This window comes from Rhipicephalus microplus, chromosome 9, assembly GCF_043290135.1.
Source record: "Rhipicephalus microplus isolate Deutch F79 chromosome 9, USDA_Rmic, whole genome shotgun sequence".
NCBI classification, from domain to species: domain Eukaryota; kingdom Metazoa; phylum Arthropoda; class Arachnida; order Ixodida; family Ixodidae; genus Rhipicephalus; species Rhipicephalus microplus.
In genome coordinates this window covers 20,165,562-20,185,911 of record NC_134708.1, presented here as the reverse complement: position 1 = coordinate 20,185,911, position 20,350 = coordinate 20,165,562, and the positions used below count along the sequence as shown (strand labels likewise).

The 20,350-nt window shown below is 38.6% G+C and overlaps 1 long non-coding RNA gene across 1 annotated transcript; it reads left to right on the top strand.

Annotated features, from left to right (window-relative positions):
• Nucleotides 1-9,395: 9,395 nt before the first annotated feature.
• LOC119163350 (uncharacterized) lies at nucleotides 9,396-19,746 on the top strand. The gene is made up of 3 exons (XR_005108698.2): nucleotides 9,396-9,583; nucleotides 17,682-17,822; nucleotides 18,542-19,746. It is a non-coding gene; the product is annotated as an uncharacterized LOC119163350 (long non-coding RNA).
• The last annotated feature ends 604 nt before the right edge of the window (nucleotides 19,747-20,350 follow it).

Sequence of the window (20,350 nt, the reverse complement as noted above, 5' to 3'; positions counted from 1 at the left end):
CAGCCCGAAGTGTTTGCCACCAAATCTACAAGCAATGACAATGAGCATAAAATAAAGGCCTTTGGAACGCGATTTGTGAATATTTGTCTGATGCATGTACTACGTGGATGTATGGTAGGTGCATGCGTGTTGCTTGAGGACCGATCAAACAGCTCTAGAATGCTCTAGTAAAAGTTGACGCTAAAGTTCAGCTGAAGTGTTTAAAGTTTCTTGCAGCTAACCACAGCAACATTTCTTTGTCTATGTGATCAGACGGACGCTCGTTACTTGGCATGCCTTTTATAACGCAAAACGTTTCTTTTTTTTTTGTTTTTCATTTACTCAACAGTCCGGAAAAAATCGGGGACATTTGTCCCGACTGCGAAATTCGGAATTCGACTGCGAAATTCGGGACGGCTGGTAACACTAGTTTAGGCAAGTGTATAACAATGAAAAAATTGTAATAAAATAGAAATTTAATTGCTGGGAGCATTGTCGAGCTTCAATTGCTAACCCGTAAAGGTCTTTTTAAAAGTTAACATTGCCGCAATACACCAGTGTCATGGGGTGAAGTGCTTGCAGTGTATTGCAGTAAAGCATACATTATGCGCGCGCGTGTGTGTGTGTGAAATGGAAGCGTAGCACTGCTATTAGGCCTAATGCGATGCGCCGTGCTTTGTCTCATTACTGGTCATGCGACAGACGGCATCAGCACCAACTTCAACCTTTGTAAAGAGTCCATATGTTCCCCCCATAATTATTTTTTTTAATTGTGGCAAGTGATTCACACTGCAGTAAACTTCTAGTATATCGCATGAATAATTTAAAATTGTTGCATTACCCCTAATAAAGAAGTGAAAGATACCTGTGACAGACTCCTTGGTACTCCAGATTTTGTGCCATCAGATATGTGCTCTAAAATGAAAATGATCATTATTAGTGAAATATATACTCAGGCTAGGTATTGGAGACGATTGTGCATGTTTTGCAAATTTCCTTTTAAAAGCTCATGCTTCACTTTATCGGGCTTTCTTTAGTTATTAAGAAAAATAGCTCCCCAAGAATGGTCTAAAATTAAACACACAGTTCGTCATGGGGCAAGTTGAGCTTAGCAAGAAAATGATTTATGAAAACCATTCTGTCGCATAACTAAGAGCAAGCTTGTTTCAGGAAACATGTTGACCTGGGATGATGGCACGTGTTCACGCATCTTACAAAGGCTGCTTGTTGTTATAATGTGGCTGTAATTGGACAAATGTCTGTCATCAGGTGTGGAGATACATCGCATCTCTGATGATCAAATTTTTAAAGAATAGGTTTTCAGGGGATGCTAAAAACTTTTTTTGAAGGGGTGAGCATTAGAGAGCATTACTTTATTAATGTCTCCAATTTCATTAGGTTAGCACTGAGGCTTGCAGGTATGTTAAATGAGCATGGTCACTTGAGTAACACTCAGAGGTCAATAATTATAGGGTGAACAGCAAGGCATGTATGAAACAGGATTATGCAAATTGCAGAAATAGACATAATGAAGTTGTCGAGAAGACTTTGTTAACAGTACATTTACAGGCTTCATGCAGAATTTGTTTTCCAGCAGGGTGCATTTACTTTCGCTGATGCTTTCGATGGCATCATTGCAGTTCATAAGCACTGGTTTTACGGACTGCACGTGATGATCTTGTTTTTTCAAGGTTCATGTACTGATTAAAAGGTATAGAATCAAGAAACTTACATGCTGTCTTAAGGCATAATCAGGCTCACCATAGAGGTAAGTGGTGAGATTTTAGTTAGTTGTATGTGGGAGGTCTGTGTACATAACATCATAGTAATCTTGCAATGCTGTAGCTTTATTTGTGTAACGAGTGAAGCTTCTTTTCCTGTCAAAAATTTCTGCCAAGCAAACAAGTTCCAACAGTAGGATTTGCCCTTGGGTAAAGCAGGTGGTAAGGGTGAGCTTATTCAGAAGCCCTTCAAGAGTACCCACTAAAGGAATTGATACCTATAGGGCGAAAATTCCAGTGCACCAAGAAGGGCAAGGGAGGACGGTGCAGGTTAACATTTCAGGAGGACATCTTCTCGACATCATCCTTCTCTAGCCACAAGCTTGTATGGCCAATGTTTAGCAGACTCCTACTAACATAAACTAGGTATAAATGTTGCTTCTCTATTGCAAGATGACACACCATATACCTTTTGAGAGTCTCCTCACCACAAGCCCTTACATTAGCCTAAAAATATTTTTTTCTACGGTGCCCTTTTTTTGTCCTAAACAGTTGTCTGAAGCAACAATATGCACATTGTGACAGTCTAGCTGGTGACCACAGAGATGGCTCCCGCCATCACGATGTATACTCCACTCAAAATGTAAGACACTGCAAAATCATAGTCCGGTGTGCGTGCATACGACCTTGAACATGCAAGCAGTGACCACTTCTCTTGTGTTCTCTGCACTGGCGCATGCTTGTTGCACACCAGTTCAAGATTGTGACAGTGAAATTAGTTCTGGCAATGCTGTCTCAGAGGTACACCCTTAGGAACACCATGGTGGAGCGAGCAGAGATTCATATCAAATGTAGTAATAAACTGGCAACACCATGGTGATATAAGCACACTTGCATTAATTTATTACATTTTTATTGAGGCAGGCATCACACAGCTAAGCCTAGTTGTGATCTCTTTTCATTATTGTCTACATAGTTTTCCTGTTGGTCACAGCACAGGAAGAAAAATTTCTCTGTGGGAGCACCATATTTTAAGCTTGCATGACTCCAATGAAGCACTGTGCGAACAGATATATTAAAAATGTCAATACTTCGGGTCCTATAAATGGTGAATTGGTTGTCACATTCAGCCGGTGATCCTGCAGGAGCTTTAGCATATACTCTAAGGTCATTTTGCATCAACAATGCCACATACAATAGTTTAACTATGGTTGTTAATGGGCAAGATGATGCATAGCTTCAGGGAGGTAATTAAGCTAAGGGGGAAAATTATAGATGCCTAAGCACCACTGGAAAAATGAAAAAGCACAGAAAAAGAGCATCGGTCGCAGCTGAACTACAGAAAATATTTACACTGCACCACACATTCGCATCATCTAGAATTTTCCCTAATAATGTTATACCAACCTGCCTAGCAGCAAGTACTTCTAAGGTAATAAAGTGCAGAATGACACTTGCATAAGACAGGGAACAGGACGCGAGTTAACTGCCATCTATCTTTGTTTGTGGCTTTGGTAGAAAATATATAAGGAAACAGACACATGTGAAGAGTGACAGTGTGCAATGTCACAGTCATCAAAAACATCACTTAACATTGCCTGCTCGAGAAATTTTCCTGGTTTTCAAAGTTTCAACAAATGTGTCACAATTAAATACACCACTTCTTTTCCAGCTTGAACTGCTTCCAATAGTTCACATCTATCAGGACTGCTGCCTATAATCTTTGTCTGGTATTTAATCTGAACTGACATGCCCTAATACTTACACACAATCAGCCATATTCGTCTATCTATCCTTAACAGCCTGTAAGTTCACGTGTAACAACACACGCTCCACCCTTCCAGTGGTCATAGTCCATACGGGTCATTATATCATTCAGTTAGCTGGCTAACTATACTTTCATTCATTCACTTCATATTTCTTGAAAATAGAGATATGTGAACCCTACAACTGCTTTGCAAAAAACAAATGAAGTACCACACTTGCTATGATGGCTTAATTAAAAAAATTATTTCACGATGATGGCCCAGAAGCTTTCTCTATAAAACATGTAAAGCCCGTATGGAGAAGTATGCGTCCCAGGGAAGTTCTGCAACTGCCAAATTCGAAGAGTGTGAAAAATATTTTACGATTTCACATACCAAGTTGAATACTGTTCTATTTGATTCAGTCGCCATTATTTGTAGAACTAAACATTTTTTACTAGTTTAATAAAATTTAAAATGTTAAGTGCACTGAAATAAAGCGAAAATGTGTAAAAGTATCATAAGTTTCATCCCTGGCAGGTTATACGCATTAAACATGACAGCTTATCTAGTGCAGCTGGCTGCTTCGCTCTAGGAAAGTAATTTTGCTACCTATACAATTGTCACTTACCCTTTCTTAACACTTCTGTAGATTTTAAGGGCTTGATGTTTTCGCCAGATACTCGATTCCTACTTTTAAGATTTCTAGGAGCCCTTATCATAGCTGCAAAGGGAGATACAGCCAGTATTTGATGTACTTGTTTTTATATTGCAATGGAAATAATACATCAACTGGGAAATAGCAATGAAACATTTTGTGTTAAATTTTATTTCAAATTCGTTTTGCTGCGCAACTTGTGTACCAAACAGTGACTGACAACCATTGGGTGTATTTGCACCATGCTCTGCCATGACGAAGCACATGCATGAAACTTGAGAGACAAAAGCTCATGCATGCAGGTGCAATTATTATGTAGTCATCCCTTGAAACATCCTTGGTAATTTTAAATACTTGGCTGGGCAGATGTCTGTTAAATTATTCTCGAATGTCCAGGCTGGCTACAAATGAGCAATGCTAATAATGTTCTTGGCTTGTGCCACAAATTTTTTACCACTCATTCTTTAAAAATATTTCCTAACGCTGTTGTTGTACAACCAAACAAGAATATGTACATGCTCTTTAGCATACTGTTATTCACAAACTAAATGCCAGTTCATTAAAACTCAAGATAGTTAAACATTCATATTCCATAATTACGATCAAACTGCAGGTGAGTTACCACAACAACCAATCTTCCACTAATGTCATTATGTTTTCATTATGAATTTAGTAATTTGCATGCTTGCTTCTTTTTTTAAGAGTATGCATATTATTATACAAGACACCACAACTAACTCATTTATCAACTTGAGTATTTTATCACTTTCAATTAACCATCATATTGCAAAGTCTTGAAACAAGTCACTTTTAAGACCCACAAGTTTTGTTGTGCCCTTACAGTGCATTGAAGGCCCAGAAGTGTCAAACAGGCCAAAAGGCATTGGTAAGGCTTGTTCATAGGCATTGGACAAATCTGTTTACAAAATGTGTTAAAGGCACATGCGTGCACATGTTTTGGTTTGATTGTACGTTAACATTAAGAAAGGAAGGAGTGGTGCGACATTTTTCGCACAAGCCAAGCATGTGGTTAGCATTGCTAACTTTCACTTCACTTCACTTTATTATCTTAAAGACCCCGGTGAGGGGGTATTACATAAGGGGTAGGTTAACAAATGGAGGTTACAGAGAGTGATCTTCTGACAAGCAATATGTATTTATGTTTTGTGCAAACGTTGATGAACACGTGATGGCTGCAATGTCATGGGGAAGGCCATTCCAGTCCACTACTGTGCGAAGAAAAAATGAGGCAGCAAAAGTAGTAGTGCGAGCGCGTGCGCATGCAATTGAATAAGAATGAGTTGTGCGGTGAGATATGCGCGTTGGTGGGATAATGTAAGGTGCTTGATTGAGGGAACTGTGAAAGAACTTGTGAAACAAACAGAGGCTGGCGATGCGGTGATGCACAGAAAGATTATCAATATCATTGTCATGTTTTAGAGATGATATGCTTATTTCGTATGAATATGAAGAGTGAATGAACCTAGTGGCACGATTTTGTACAGATTCTATTTCGTTTATTAGGTATATCTGGTGCGGGCTCCAGATGGGCGCTGCATATTCTAGTTTAGGTCTGATGAGCGATTTGTAAGCCACAAGTTTTATGTCTAGTGGTGCGTGACGCAAATGACGCTTTAGGAAACCGAGGGGTCTGTTTGCAGATGATATGATGTTGTTTATGTGAGTATTCCAGGAAAGGTCAGATGTTAAGGTGACGCCTAGGTATTTATGACTGAACTTGTTCGATAGCGGAATTAGAGATTAGGTATTAGAATGATAAAGGATTACGCTGGCGTTGAAATGAGGCGAGTTTGCATTTAGTACGGTTAAGCTTCATTAACTAAAGATCACACCACTGTTGCACGAGATCCAGATCCTGTTGGAGTGTAGTTTGATCAGAAATGTTAGTAACTGTGCGATAGATGACACAGTCGTTGGCAAATAAACGGATATGGGAAGATACATGAACAGGAAGATCATTAATATATATTAGGAACAAGAGGGGTGCGAGTACAAATCCTTGGGGGACGCCGGATGTCACTGGGAGGGAGCTAGAACGGGTATTTTTAATGGAGACGAACTGAGAGCGGTTAGTAAGAAAGTGTGTGGTCCATGCAAGAATGTTGGGGTGCAGGTTCAGCTGGGAAAGTTTTAACAGTAGGCGTTTGTGCGGTACCTTATCGAAGGCTTTTGCGAAGTCGAGAAAGATTGAATCGGTCTGAAAGTGATGGTCGAGAGAAGAGTGTATATCATGAATAAATATAGCAAGTTGGGATTCACTGGATAATGATTTATGAAATCCGTGCTGGGAAAAATGAAAAAAATTGTTGGTGTCAAGAAAGTTAATGATGTGTAATTATATGATATGTTCCATGATTTTGCAGGGGACGCTTGTTAGAGAGATGGGTCAATAATTTAGGGGGGACTGTCTGTTACCTGATTTGTGGACTGGAATGACCTTTCCCTCCATCCAGTCATCTGGTAAAATTCCTGTTTCTAGTGACAATGAGAACATCATCGAAAAGTACACTGCAATAATTTCCTTAGTATTTTTTAACAATTTAAAGTTAATATTGTCTACGCCAGCTGATGATGAAAGTTTTAATTTGTCAATGAGTGATGAAATGCCACTAACGGATAACACAACAGGGTCCATCGCTGGTAATGTCGTAGCAGGTGGCGTGAGAAACGGTACGTTGGCTTCTTTAGTGAACACTGATGAGAATGCGGTGTTAAAGATATTGGCACAAACAGTGTCGCTTACGTCTTCGTTTTTATCATTTGTAAGCGTGATGTCTCGTGTTAGTTGCAGGTTTATGATTTCCGAGAATTTTCTAGGGTTATATTTCAGAATTTTAGTTAAATCATTGTGATAGAATGTCTGTTTCGCTTTTCTAATTTCAGCATAATAAGCATCTTCCGCAGCATAGTACTTGCCCCATGCGCACGCATTACCATTAAACTTCGCAGCTCGGAAGAGGCGCTTTTTTTATTTTCAAATGTTTTCAAACTTGTGGAAAACCATGGTTTATTTTTATTGGCAGTAAAGCTCACTGTGGGGATGAATTTATTAGTCAAGTCAGTTATCTTGTCCTTAAGCATTAGCCAGCTGTCATTGAGAGAACAGGAACCGAGATTGAGTTCAAAGTATGGTAGGAAATCTCGTAATTCACGATTAATTAATTCATAATTACCCTTATCATACAAGTGAATCGTTTTGCGGAAAATGGAGCGTATTTTTGGGGTGAAGTTAAATATGGTATGGATGACTTTGTGATCGCTAATTTCACGTAAGTATGCAATAGATTTTAAGCTTTGGGGGCTATTTGTTAATACCAGGTCTAAAATGTTTGAGGATTCACTAGTGACGTGCGTTAGTTCGGTTACCTGTTGGAGGTTAAAGTTGAGGCAAACATCGACGAATTCTCTTGCTTCAGTATTTCCCCAAGGTTGGTGAATCCTGATTGAGCCAATTAATGGAGGGAAAGTTAAAATCCCCATAAAGCAGAACACGTGCGTTAGGGTGTTTATTAGTTAGCTGGGATAAGATTTCGTTAAGTTTGCGGGAGAAGTCTGGGTCAGTTCGAGGGGGCCTATAGCATACGCCAAGTATTATTGCTTCGGGAGGGGCACGGCATATTACCCATAATGATTCTAGTTGTGAAGATGTGTTGATTAGAGAGCATGATAGTTCTTTTTTAGTGGCAATGAGTATGCCTCCGCCACGTGAATTTTTACGATCGTGACGAAAGAATATGGTATTTATCCCGCACTAACTTTATAGTTAGGGCTGGAGTTTCAGATTAATTCCAGCCTATTTTTTTAGCAATATATCTATAACATGTGGTACAAATAGTTTCTGTTAGTAATTTCACAAATGACAACACTATTATCAGCAAATCATGACGAAATTTAGATGATAGCAAGAAAAGGGCATTGGCAGTTAAAATGAGAAATAAGCTGGGCTTAGCTGAGCACAAAGTGAGTTCAATTTCATGCGAAGCATTCAAAGTACTAAACTTTGTTCGGTAGTGCCAAGGTCCAGATGACTTAATTTTAAAGTAAATGTTTATGACTGACCTTGTCAAATGTGTTGGAAAATTCTAAAATAATTCAGTCTCTGAATCACTCCATCAAGAGAATGGCACAATTTATGAGTAAATAAGTGGAGTCTAACTTTGAAGCGTAGTTTTAAATCTATACTGCGTAGTGTTGTATGAAATGTAGGGTGATATAGAGGTACTTAGCTGCTGAATAAGCTTTGTTAGAATATAATATTAGTAGTGGTATTACAACATATGTGCAAGTTAAAATGAGGAAAAATAATAATAAATTTTTAAATTCCAGAAGAAAAAAAGAAAATTAAAAAAATTACAGCATATTCATGGAGTGATTGATGATGAGTGGGGTGAAGCGTCCGTCCATGCATGCGTCTATGCGTTCGATCGCGTTTGAGAATGCAGATGACGCATGGGTAACACCGATGAGACGCGTGCCAAAGGAGCCGAGCGCAAGCGTCTTTAACGTGTCCGCCACTCTGCTTCGTTCATGCCCCACCAACGATCCACTACGTATGGTGACTATAAAGGACACTGAGAGATCCGCTCATTCTATGCATATCCAGGCACAGCCCCCCATGCAGCCAATCTGAGAGTAGGGGTACAGCGCCATCTAGTTATCTTTACCCAACTGCAGTTTCTATGTAATTTTTAAGAAAGCGCTGTCTAATATACTGTTCGGCAAATACTGCCTTCCTTTCTTTGTTTTCTCTCCTCTCGGTTATGCGTGATGCTTGTACCATATCTAAGGACACAGTGAAAGATGAGGCATCAGTACCAAAAAAACTTATTTGGTTTACATTCTTTTATAGTTTGGGGAAGTATGAATATTTATAGCAACTTGATTTAAAAGTGTATTTATTATGTGTTTGTGAGTTCCTGTAAGGTGTTAACTTAAAATGACACAAAAAAATTACTTTTGACGTGTCGATGTTTATGTCACTATGAATTAATTGAAACAAAATCTTTAGTTTTGCTATTTTTGCCCTACCTTGTAGTGTTAATAGACCAGCTTTCGTTTGCAACTCAGTAGGAGAATTCGTTAGATTGAATTTGTTATAAATATACCTCATTGCCTTCCTGTGCACCCCCTTTTAATCCTTGCAATTAGTTACTTTGTATGTGTATACCCCACAATACTATTATAATCATGTTAGTAATATATTCATTATTATTATTATTATTATTATTATTATTATTGCATTGATAACATTGCACTTGATTTGTAGTTTACTCATTAAATCTGTATTTCAGTGTTACACTGTTCAAGGCAGTATTTATAATGTCCTTACAAAGACCTACATATTTTAACTGCATTTAATGGACTCAGATATATCAGCCAGTCTTGTGGCACACCCTACAAAACAAGAATATTTTCGTCATTACAGGACATCCCGGGGATGTTTTGGATTTTTGAAGGAGGTATGTATTAGGGAATGACTGATGCACGGCTACCTGTTTTTTATGCAACCTTACCTTATCTCCAAAAGATCAGGTGATGGCAGTATGAGGCAAAGGAGTTAGACCTTTTCAGAGTAGCTTTATGCCTTTCTATAAATTGCAGTGCCATGTCCTCCTCTGGCAGAGAGGTGCTAGGCAATAGGAGGTAAGGGAGTGCCCGCCCGTTTAAACTTCGATGCAGCACACAGCAATATTTGGTTGTGCATATGTCCGGTGCTTTACACAAACTGTTTTTTAGTTGTTTGCAATGCTTGAAATACCCTGTGCCTTTTTGAAATGAAACTTGTACTGGCATACAATTAACTGTAAATGTTGTCAGCATTAGATGTACAAAAAAAAACCATCATGAAGGCAATGTGCCTTATCACTTATTTGCCTTGCACTACAGCTATTCTGGGATGAATAGAATGGCCATAAGGAAGATAATAATAATAATAATAATAATAATAATAATAATAATAATAATAATAATAATAATAATAATAATAATAATAATAATAATAATAATAATAATAATAATAATAATAATAATAATAATAATAATAATTCACACCAACTGGTTTCATTATAACAAATGATTCCAGCTGATTCCATTTCCAGGCCAGCTGGTTTCATTTTCAGTCTCGAGTGGTTCATGCTTGGACCAACTGGAACATTTTGCTAATGTGTTGGCTTGTACTTAGTCCCAGCTGTATAGAGCCATGGTTTCAGTTAAAGTGAACTGAAACCGTGGAGTATTTTCACCTGGAAAGGAAAGAATGTAGAAAGTGATGCATCCAAAGGCAGAAAAGAAAACAAAGAGGAAAGATAAAACAGGGAACAGAGCAAGAAAAAAAAGGCCAGCTCTCAAAGAGAAAGAGAGAAGAAAAGAGAGAAAGAAGGAGGCACACGCACATTGAACTTCTCTCGCCCTCATTTTTGAGGGCTCCTCGTTTTTTCCCTGTGTCACTTTTTTACCGTTACCTGGCTAAATTTTCGCTCCTATACACAGATCGACTGAATCGACGGCACACTCAGATTTAGCGTACATGCTCGTTGTCACATTCTGTCCCAAAATTCTCATGCCTGTCGTGCCAGAAAACAGCTTTGCAATGAAAATCACTACCGTGCAGCTGAGGAGCTGTATCATGCACAGATCATAATGTCAGCCTGATCGCACGAAGTAACGGTAATAACTTAGTAGTACACCATGCATAACACAAGCGTTCAGTGGGCCCTTATGTTATGTCGTCTTAACTGCAAAAGTGCAAGTTGTGCTTTGCCAGCATTTTCCTCAACTATGAGGCATACACTACAGCTGTGTTTTGTGTGAATATAAAAGAAAGTACTGCTTAAAATGTTAAGTACACTGACTATACAATTAAAAATATGGTAATCGGCATTTCTAAGAGTTACGTTTTCTTGTAAAAAACTGACACATACTTATGTCAAGACTCGTGCCGAAAGTACGTCTTGCCCAAGGATATTTCTGAAAAATTCAGCATATTCCACGTAGCTCCGGAATCGACATTATGCGAAGCATGCGGAGACATGCTTAGCGTGACCATGTTGTGATTTTTTTATAGCGGCACGTCATGAAATTATGCCAAATATACGTCCAAATGTTCCACACACAGACATACATTGAAGAATTCCAAGTGTTTATATAACCAGTTGTTTGCACTTGTGCAATGATGCAAACATGAACTTGAGCATTAGGAACACCAGAATCAATAAGCTGGTATGAAGTGCTGGTGCTAGTGAGGATGGTAGCCCTGGACGCTGCTGCATAAATCAACTTCAGTGCATGGCACCTAGCAACAGTTGACGTCAACCCGATATCACAGCTGCATCATAGGAAATTGGGCGACCCTTAAGGTTCGCTTTCAAGAATTGAACACGATAATGATACCCTGGCCCTAGTGCGTACTTCAAGCACTTGGTGCATGAAATATTTTCGAACTTGGTATGCACTCACTATGTGGTCTGAAGGAAATGTGTGCAGCAAAATGTGTGCGTTTTGTTATGGCTGGCCACCTTTTAACTATGATGTCCTTAAGATAATCACATGTTCTGATGCCTGATTACAATGCACACTTGTATCAAGAAATATTACTGTGATATTACATATTGAATTGTGAAGGAAGTATACAGGACACATGTGTTTGTAAAGCCTAACATTATTTTCACTGCATTTTCAAGCAGATGAAGTTATTTTCCTTAATTTCCAAGCAGATGTGTGGCTGTGCGGTAGAACGCCTGCTTGTCATGCAAACGGCCTGGGCTTAATCCTCCCGCAAACTGGGAAATTTTTATTACTTATTTTATTTGCATCTTTCTTGATTTTTCCGGTTGCTCACAAGGTTCATCACTCACAATCAACGATGCCCACGAGATTTTTAAAACTATCGCGTTAAAACTGGCATAAAAGGGTAACAATGTATGACTGATTGAATAAGCTTTTGCAGCTTATGCCAAATCACATTGGTGTGATGTTGAAATCCCTAGGTCCATTGTTAGACTACCAAATGTCATGGTTTTCACTTTTATGTCTGTTTAGGGGTACAGCAATTAACTGGCCAGGAAGTGTAAATAGATCTTTATTTGGAAACATGTAGAAGTATGATAAAGTCAAGCTCCCTTTCCCTTGAGTAATTTGAGTTGTATATGTATTTTGAAATAGTGTTTGAAAATCACAGCAGCTGTGCCATTACACCGCTTCGTGGCAAAAGCTTAGTATCGAGTTCTGGAGAATTTCTGAACGTTGCCTGCTGCAGCTCAGACAATCGTTAGTCTGGCTTAAAATTATATAGTATATATATTGCATTCTCACTTTCAATTTTGCTTATTATGCAATTTAACTTACCCTTTGTGAATTCATCGATATTTTTCACATAATAACAGAAATTTGCAGAACTTCATGCCTAAAAATAGTGTGACGCAATCTTCACTAAAATATGGCCATCAGTTTATGAGAAAAAAGTGGGACGCATGTGGCTCATCGACCCATGAAGCATCTTTGAATAAGTGGGGCAACACATGTCACATTGTCTCATAAGGGCACTAAGCTGTAATTCTGCTGCCAAATTTCTTGCCCAAAAAGGCCCAATGAAAGCAGTACAGAGGAACACTTCGAAAACTGTGGGAGAAAAATTGCAGTGAACCTTAATTTCAGATTTTCTACGCAATTCTGCGCCTCTGCCTGTGGCATTGAGTCTAGCGGCTCTGTCCCAAGGTCTTCACATACACGTACCCTTTCAGCTTGTGTCTGTCTGGTCGGTAGGTGGCGATAATATTGAAACTCGTCGAAAACAAGGAGAAAACAGCAGGCATAGATGAGTGCACGCATTCATATGAAAATAAAGAAAAAGGAGAATATTGCTTTTCATTCACATTTAACGAAGCTGTGTCTACGCATGTCTTGTCTTGTATCTCCAATGAATAAGGGCGAACATCTTAGTTAAGCCTGCATTTTCGCAAATAATTAAAATTGTGGTAATGAATCATGGCAAGCCACTTTGACGTGGTGTCAATGCACTGAATGCTGTAAGTGTGTTAACAAATGCTGCATCATATTCGTGAACTCTATTCAGGTGTGACATATTTGCTTTTCTCATATATCTTGCATGATTCGATGATCTTGAAAATTCGTGTTCTCTTTGGCTTCCTGGCTGTATGAAGCAGCGATTTTGCCATATTTTTCCTTTGGCACGAAATTTTAGCAACAGTGTCTTAGCCACAGCTTTTGGTCTCATCGCCTCTCCTCATAATGATAAAAAATATCAAAGAATGTGCTGTTTTGTGGCATCCATCAAACATGAAAAAACAGTTATGCATGTATGCTATGTTGTTAGGCTATGCGAGGAATTGCTTCATCATTTTTCATTCGAGTGCACTTCCACAATGATTTTAGGCAGATATAATTTTTGCAATTTAGAAAGAAAATCTATAGTTGCATGCTAAAATTCTTTAAAAAATCTGAGCAGAAGAATACCATAAATTTGAAACTTTAGCTACCTGGTACGCAATATGACACCGGCTGAAAAAAAATATTAACAGAATGAAAGATTTTAAACTGAACGTATCACTGATACATGCATTGTAAATGTGCAATATATAGTGTCTCAGTTTCCTTAATGTTTCTGGTACACCACAACTGGAAGGCATTGTGCTGATGGCAACTTAAAGTGGCAGAGAAAGTTTTACTGAGGAAAAAGTGGGATGCATTCATCCTATTAACCATCAAAAGGTTAAGAAATTGATGCTCAGCAGTGGAGCTTCCTCCACAGCAACAAAAAACCTGCATTGAACCACAGTGCATGCACACACCATTTCTCCAGCACTTTGCTCATGCACTCTGTCATGGCAGAATTTGGTACCAATGCAGTGAACAGCTGTAGGCCACTGTTTTCAACATGTGTTGCATATAAGACTCCATCAGCAACAACGGTTGGTGAAAACTGTTTCATTGCCTTTTTTGTGTTGCCAATGCGTGATTAGATATTCTGAATTACGAGCTTTCCAGTGACATAAAAGAAATGTACATTAAAAAAATTGATTGGCCGTAGGAAATAATCAGGCCCTCGAAATCCACAGAACCGTTAAGAAAGGGTAAGTATTCATTGGTACAAGCACATTCCTGGAGCTGCGCTACACAACTTCTCAAGTCTTTTTTCTTTTAATGTTCCAGGGCGGATGCTGTGTATCATACTGTTGCACAAGTTTTCTTTGATTTTGGTGTACTTAACATTTTGAAACATTAGTAAACTTTTAAAACATATACAGTTTTGCAAATCATGACTGTTGAATTGAACACAACAAAATTAAATTTGGAGTGTTAAATCACTTAATATTTCTGGAGATCGAATCACACTTGTCTAAAGCACCCAGCCGACCGCTTCAGTTGCTGTTTTCTGCAGAAATATGTTAATGCCGACGTCGTATGAATATCTAACATGGCATACGGTGTGCTAGGCCTTTGTGCGTTAATTTAAGCGTGAACAGAAGCATGTAGCTAAGGTGACGTAGAAGCCGTCACTAACAAGAGCCATGCGCTCCACTGCTCTGGACAAGTGTGATTCCACCTGTACAGCTGCAGTGTTGGCATTTTTTTGGTGCATGAAATTCTCCATGTTCACTTTACATCTGGTCTATTATATAAAAACGTGAAAATAAAAAGAATAACAAATAAAACCTTCTAGGTCTGAGTGAGAATAGAAGCCAAGCTGCTTGTGTGGCAAGCAGGCATTCTACCACAAAGCCACGTGCCTGCTCAAAAATAATTTTCATGCTTTACAAATACACGCGTCTAGTATACACGCTTCACAATACAATATGTAATATCGCAGTATTTCATGGTACAAATGTGCATTGCCACTGGCCATCAGAACGTGTGATTATCATAATGACTTCGTTGTTTAAAGCAGCCACAAAAAACAAAAGGCACAAGTGCTACTGGAGTATTCTCTTAGGACCATGTACTGGGTGCATATCAAGTTTAAAAACATTTCATGCACATAGTTGCTCGTGGTTTAAAGCATACTACACAGTACTTGTATTGCGTGGTCTATCCTGTGTCCCATCTCTGCGCTCTTCGAAGTAACTATGTGTACGTATCAACAAGCTCGCTTAGCCACCATTTAGAAATCCATTACGCAGACTGCAACTATATGCGAAACCCTTACTAGCACAAGCCACTTTAAACATTGATTACGTAGTAATAATCTGCAGTATGAACTTTTCAAGCAATGTTACCCTGCAAAAAGTATGCACTAGGTGGTTGGAGTATGCACTAGGGATAGGATATCACTGTTGTGTTCTACTCAAACCTTGAGGGTCCCCTAATTTTTTTCACCAAACAATTGTAAGACTCATAGATAGTAATGTTCCACAAGCATGGTATTGTAAATAATCACCCTTTTGGCCTATACTGGAAGAGTGGAGGGGGTATTGTTAGGAGTGAATTTACAGGCTGTTAAGAGTGTATGGAAAATTTGACAGATTGTTGTGTAAGTATGCAAGCATTAGGGCAGGTCAGTTCATATTAAATACCTGAAAAAGATCACAGGCAGGGGTCCTGATAGGACTCTTGAAAGCATTTCATCCTAGGAAAGAAGTGATCTGTCATTGACACATCTGTTGAAACTTGGAAGGTCAGAAAAGTATTTCAAGCGTAAGTATGTGACGTTTCTTGACAATACATGACTGTGACATTGCACACTTCCATACTGCACATGTGTCTGTTTCCTAACATACTTGCTAGCAAAGCCACAACAGGGTGTTTATCAATTTAAATTTTTTCAAATGTAGTGATTTTTCCAGGTTTTTCACATAGATTAAAAGCAAACTCCATGACCATAATGTCTTCTTGGAAAATGTGCGGTGGAAAGAACACTTTAGCAGTAAAAAAATAAAATAAGAGGCACTCGTATAAAACAAATGAACACATTTTTACACACACACTCATAATGTTGTGAGTGTATGTGGTAAATATGAAAAAATGTGTGTATCTGGTCAAAACAAAACTTGCGACACAGGCACTGAGGAAGTTGGCTGTTTGGTTTTTGGAACAACCAGAACACAACCACACAAATAAAATCAACTGTAGCTGCAAGTTTGAAGGAGCCTGCGATAGTCCAACAGTGCAGCCAATGCTGCTATGAAACGTAAAGGTGGCGCCATCTCGTGGCATTCGCGTAAAACAAGGATGCAACAGCCCGGCCAGTTGGCTTACTGGAGCACATTCTAGTTCATTATAATGGCTATAGCCTGCAGGCAATTTAGGATTGGATTAGATTACCTTGATCTAGACTGCTGTATTTACTAATGATTTGCATCCCCGTCTCATTTGTATATGTCTAAAATATACTTTTCAGCAAAAAGGAGTACTTACGTATTTTATGCGACCTTGTCTTGACAACGACTAACAACAATGTCGCGACAACGAAACTGTACAGCAAAATTTACTTTATCCTTTCTTTCACTCTCTTTTTCTTTTTTACACAATGCACACATGCTTGTTGGTGTTTTATTTCTCTGGGTTCTGACACGTGGAGCACAATCAAAGTACTCAGACACCTGCAATAAAAGCTGCGGTAGCGTTTGAAGCGCTGATGTTTGAATATGGGGTGGAAAAAAGGAATCTGTCAGACCGCAACTGCTTCCCCGATTCCATAGGTAAATAAAAGATGCAGAATCGTGAGTTAGGCAAATTGGTGAGTGTTCACCGTAGAATATTTTACAAAGGAACGGGTTAGAAGCAGTCAGAGAGGGTCACAGCGCTGATTTCACAACTGAAATTTATTTGGAAAAGGAAAGAACATATATAGAAAATATTGACTCATAAAAACTATGCACATGTACACATTTGTTACAACACAGAATGATTCATGTCTTCTCTAAGACCTTATGTTCTTCATCTAGACGAGTGTTACATGAAATACTTGTGCACTTGTTGTTAGATCTAATGAAAATGCTTTGGCTACTTCACACATGCGCTAATCAACATGTCAATATTTGATATTTGTTTTCTACAAGTGGGGCACACACAGGGCTGGGTAGTATCGCAATAGTACTTAAGAGATACTTTTGAGTGTCTGTATTGCTGTATCGAGGCACTTTTAAAAAATGTATCTGTATCTCAGTAGTGAAATACTTTCACGGCGTATCGCATGTATCGCGATACTATCCAGGACACGGATATCTTGTTAATTTTTTTTTTTTTGTAAATGAGCTGAGACGTGTTGACAATGGGGAAAAAAATTTCTGCTGTGACCTTGGCAGTCTACGGCAAGATATGCACCCACCATTTCTACATTTCTGCTGAGGGCGAAACTGACTCCTACCTTCTTGAAAGCGAGCTAGTTGCTTTGCTACTCACATCCCATGATGTGTTTGAATGATGGCCTGCTTCAGCGTGACAACAATGTTATACTGCTATATTGAATTCTAGCACAGATATTTTCATTGTGAGGAGTATTGTATACTGCACAATGGGCGCCATTTTTTAAATGTATTTCCTCATGCCAATCGAATGAGTAGCGTTTGTTTTTCTAGTTTTTTTTCCAATTTTCTTTTGCAGCACCCATTTGAAAAACTGGAGCTTATTGCGGAAGCCACAAACCACCCAAAGAGAATTTGGTGCCATGTGCCATCTACGATACTTCTTTCTGCAGAGCATTTCTGAAAAACGCCAGCATGGCCAAACAGCGATTTGAAAAAGGTCTTTTTGAGTTTCCTTTCGCATTCCTTGTTTTGTCCGTTCTTAATTCTTTCTGCCTTTTCTAAGATGTTTCTAGAAAACACTACACCTTCAACTGGAAGTTCGTTTGTTTATGGTTCCAGCACTTCGCTTGAACTATGCTCCTTCTAGCATAACTAATAGTGTTGCTGTTGAGTTCCGGATTTCAGTGTACAATGCGTGTGACTGATGCTCTCATATGGCATAGTTTTTTATTGCAACTGATATCTGTAAATATGTGGTTATTAACAATTATGTGCAGTGTAAGCATCCTTTGTAGTGCCTTATTGACACTCGGAGAATGCCGAAAATATAATAAATCAATTTCATTTGCAAGTTTCAATGTGCTGCACATAACAAATGTTTGTATGGAGTATAACTATCCCCGACATAGACAAAAATATTTTAGTATATGTATTCTGGAATACTTTTTTGTCTTTTTGCAAACGTATCTCTGAAATATCCTGTCACATGAATTACAAATTTATCTCAGTATCGGTATTTTATGCTTCCAAACCACGCATTTCGATATCTGCATTCCAGAATACTTTTTCGGGCATCTCTGCCCAGTCCTGAGCACACATCCACATGGCCTACAACGAGCTGCCAAATTAGACGTGATTTTAGCATCTGATAGCATTAGCCCATGCTCTCTTAAGCACTAGCTTATGTAATGCCCCATTTCACCTAAATATTCGCAGCTGCAAGACAGTGGAATCTCATGAACCACGCCAGTAGTGCAAGGAGCATATCTGTGGACATGACTGGAGACACATTTGTTCCCTTTCCCTGGCTGCTGACACAATGCTCTATCCACCAAAGTACACACATTATGCACTTTATTACGTGCTGAGAATGACATGTTTATGCAATAACGAGCACCAACATTTTTCAAACCATGTGCTATCCTGTGTATGTATAGGATAACTGCCTGCCTCTTTTTCTTGCTAATTTCTAGTGCACTTGAATCACAATGATAAAACTTCTCGATCTTTGAAATAAGTTTTTCCGACAAGGAGCAAATCCTTCACCCAGAAAGCCAGAATTTGCAAGGCGAGCAACTTGTGCATCAAATGCATGCGCCATAAGGTGCTCGCGTAACTTCTGAAGAGCGGCACCCAGCACAGTTGATGCAATGACTCCCTGTATGGTTTTGAGTGGCCAGAATTAAAATTTAGAATTGGCTTTATGAATCTAGGTTGGTATTGCTATATATGTGATCTTTGACGAAAGCCTGTCTTAAATCAAGAAACTGTAGCTCATCAATTTTTTGAAACTCCAAAGTGAAATGCTGACATTTCGTTTTCCTTAACATCTTTCTTTATATTAGCAACCAGTAAAGAGCAATTGTTAATGTCCAGTAGAACTAAGAAGTCATGGACATATCAAACAGCGTGTGATGATAACCAATTCAAATGCTTTTGCAGCTGCCCGTCTACATACCCAAGAAAAATATAACTAATTACAGGTATATTCATGATTCAATGCAGATATCAGATTTTTGGACAAAATTATTTCCCTTCCAAGACACAACGGTAGAATTTAGGTGGCCTGCATGAGCTCTAAAAACGACGCAATAGAGATGCCACACTGGCACTGAAACAACAACTCATCATTATCTTCTCTCATGCACTGCTTTATACACTTCAAATCTTCACATTGGGGCAAACAATAATATAAATTTTTTACGTCTATACCGCATGCATTACGGCACAAAGAAGGTTGTTCACTTAGTGATAAGATGATAGCTTCTGAGTTAGAAATTCTTAGCGGATCACAAGTCTTCAAACGCTCCGAATTTCTTTGAATATACTCTGAAACATTTATTTACCAAGTGTCTTTTTCTGAAACAACAGCTCTTAGTGGCAACATGAATCTTCACTGGAATAAAAACTGATAGTTTTTACCTTTTTGCTTTTTTCACACTTGCCGCTACATGTTCCTGATTAAGCGTTAGTAACAGGGCATAAACTTATTCGTTCAGTCACCCGCTTTGTGCATCAACACTTTTTTTTATTAATATATACCCTAAAGGCCCATTCAGGCATTATGCAGGGGGTTTTAGTTATACAATAAATTTGCAAATCAGAACATTGCCATTATAAAATTAAAGTGGTAAACAATGTAAAATACAGTTCCATAGACAAAGATGCAAAAGGAAAAAAAAATTGTGGCAGGAATGAAAACTCAATAAGAGAGACACAGCTATAGTGCAAAAAATATATATATACAGAAAATTGCCATGAAAAAAATTGCCCCCTATCTGCATATTTGACCAAAAATGTCGTCGAAAGACTATTGTATTTCGCCTGAAAAGAGTGAATAGACAGAAATATTTATTTGATGTTTTGCACGAGAAAACTGGTGAATGGGATCCTGGAGGTGTTGCGTGAGACATGAGTGCCATCTGGCGGTAATTTCAAAAAACGAAAGGATGGCCTTTGTTATAGCGAGCACGCAGCACGCAGCATGCGTGCAATCTTGGAGGCCATATTTTGTAGATTTCAAGA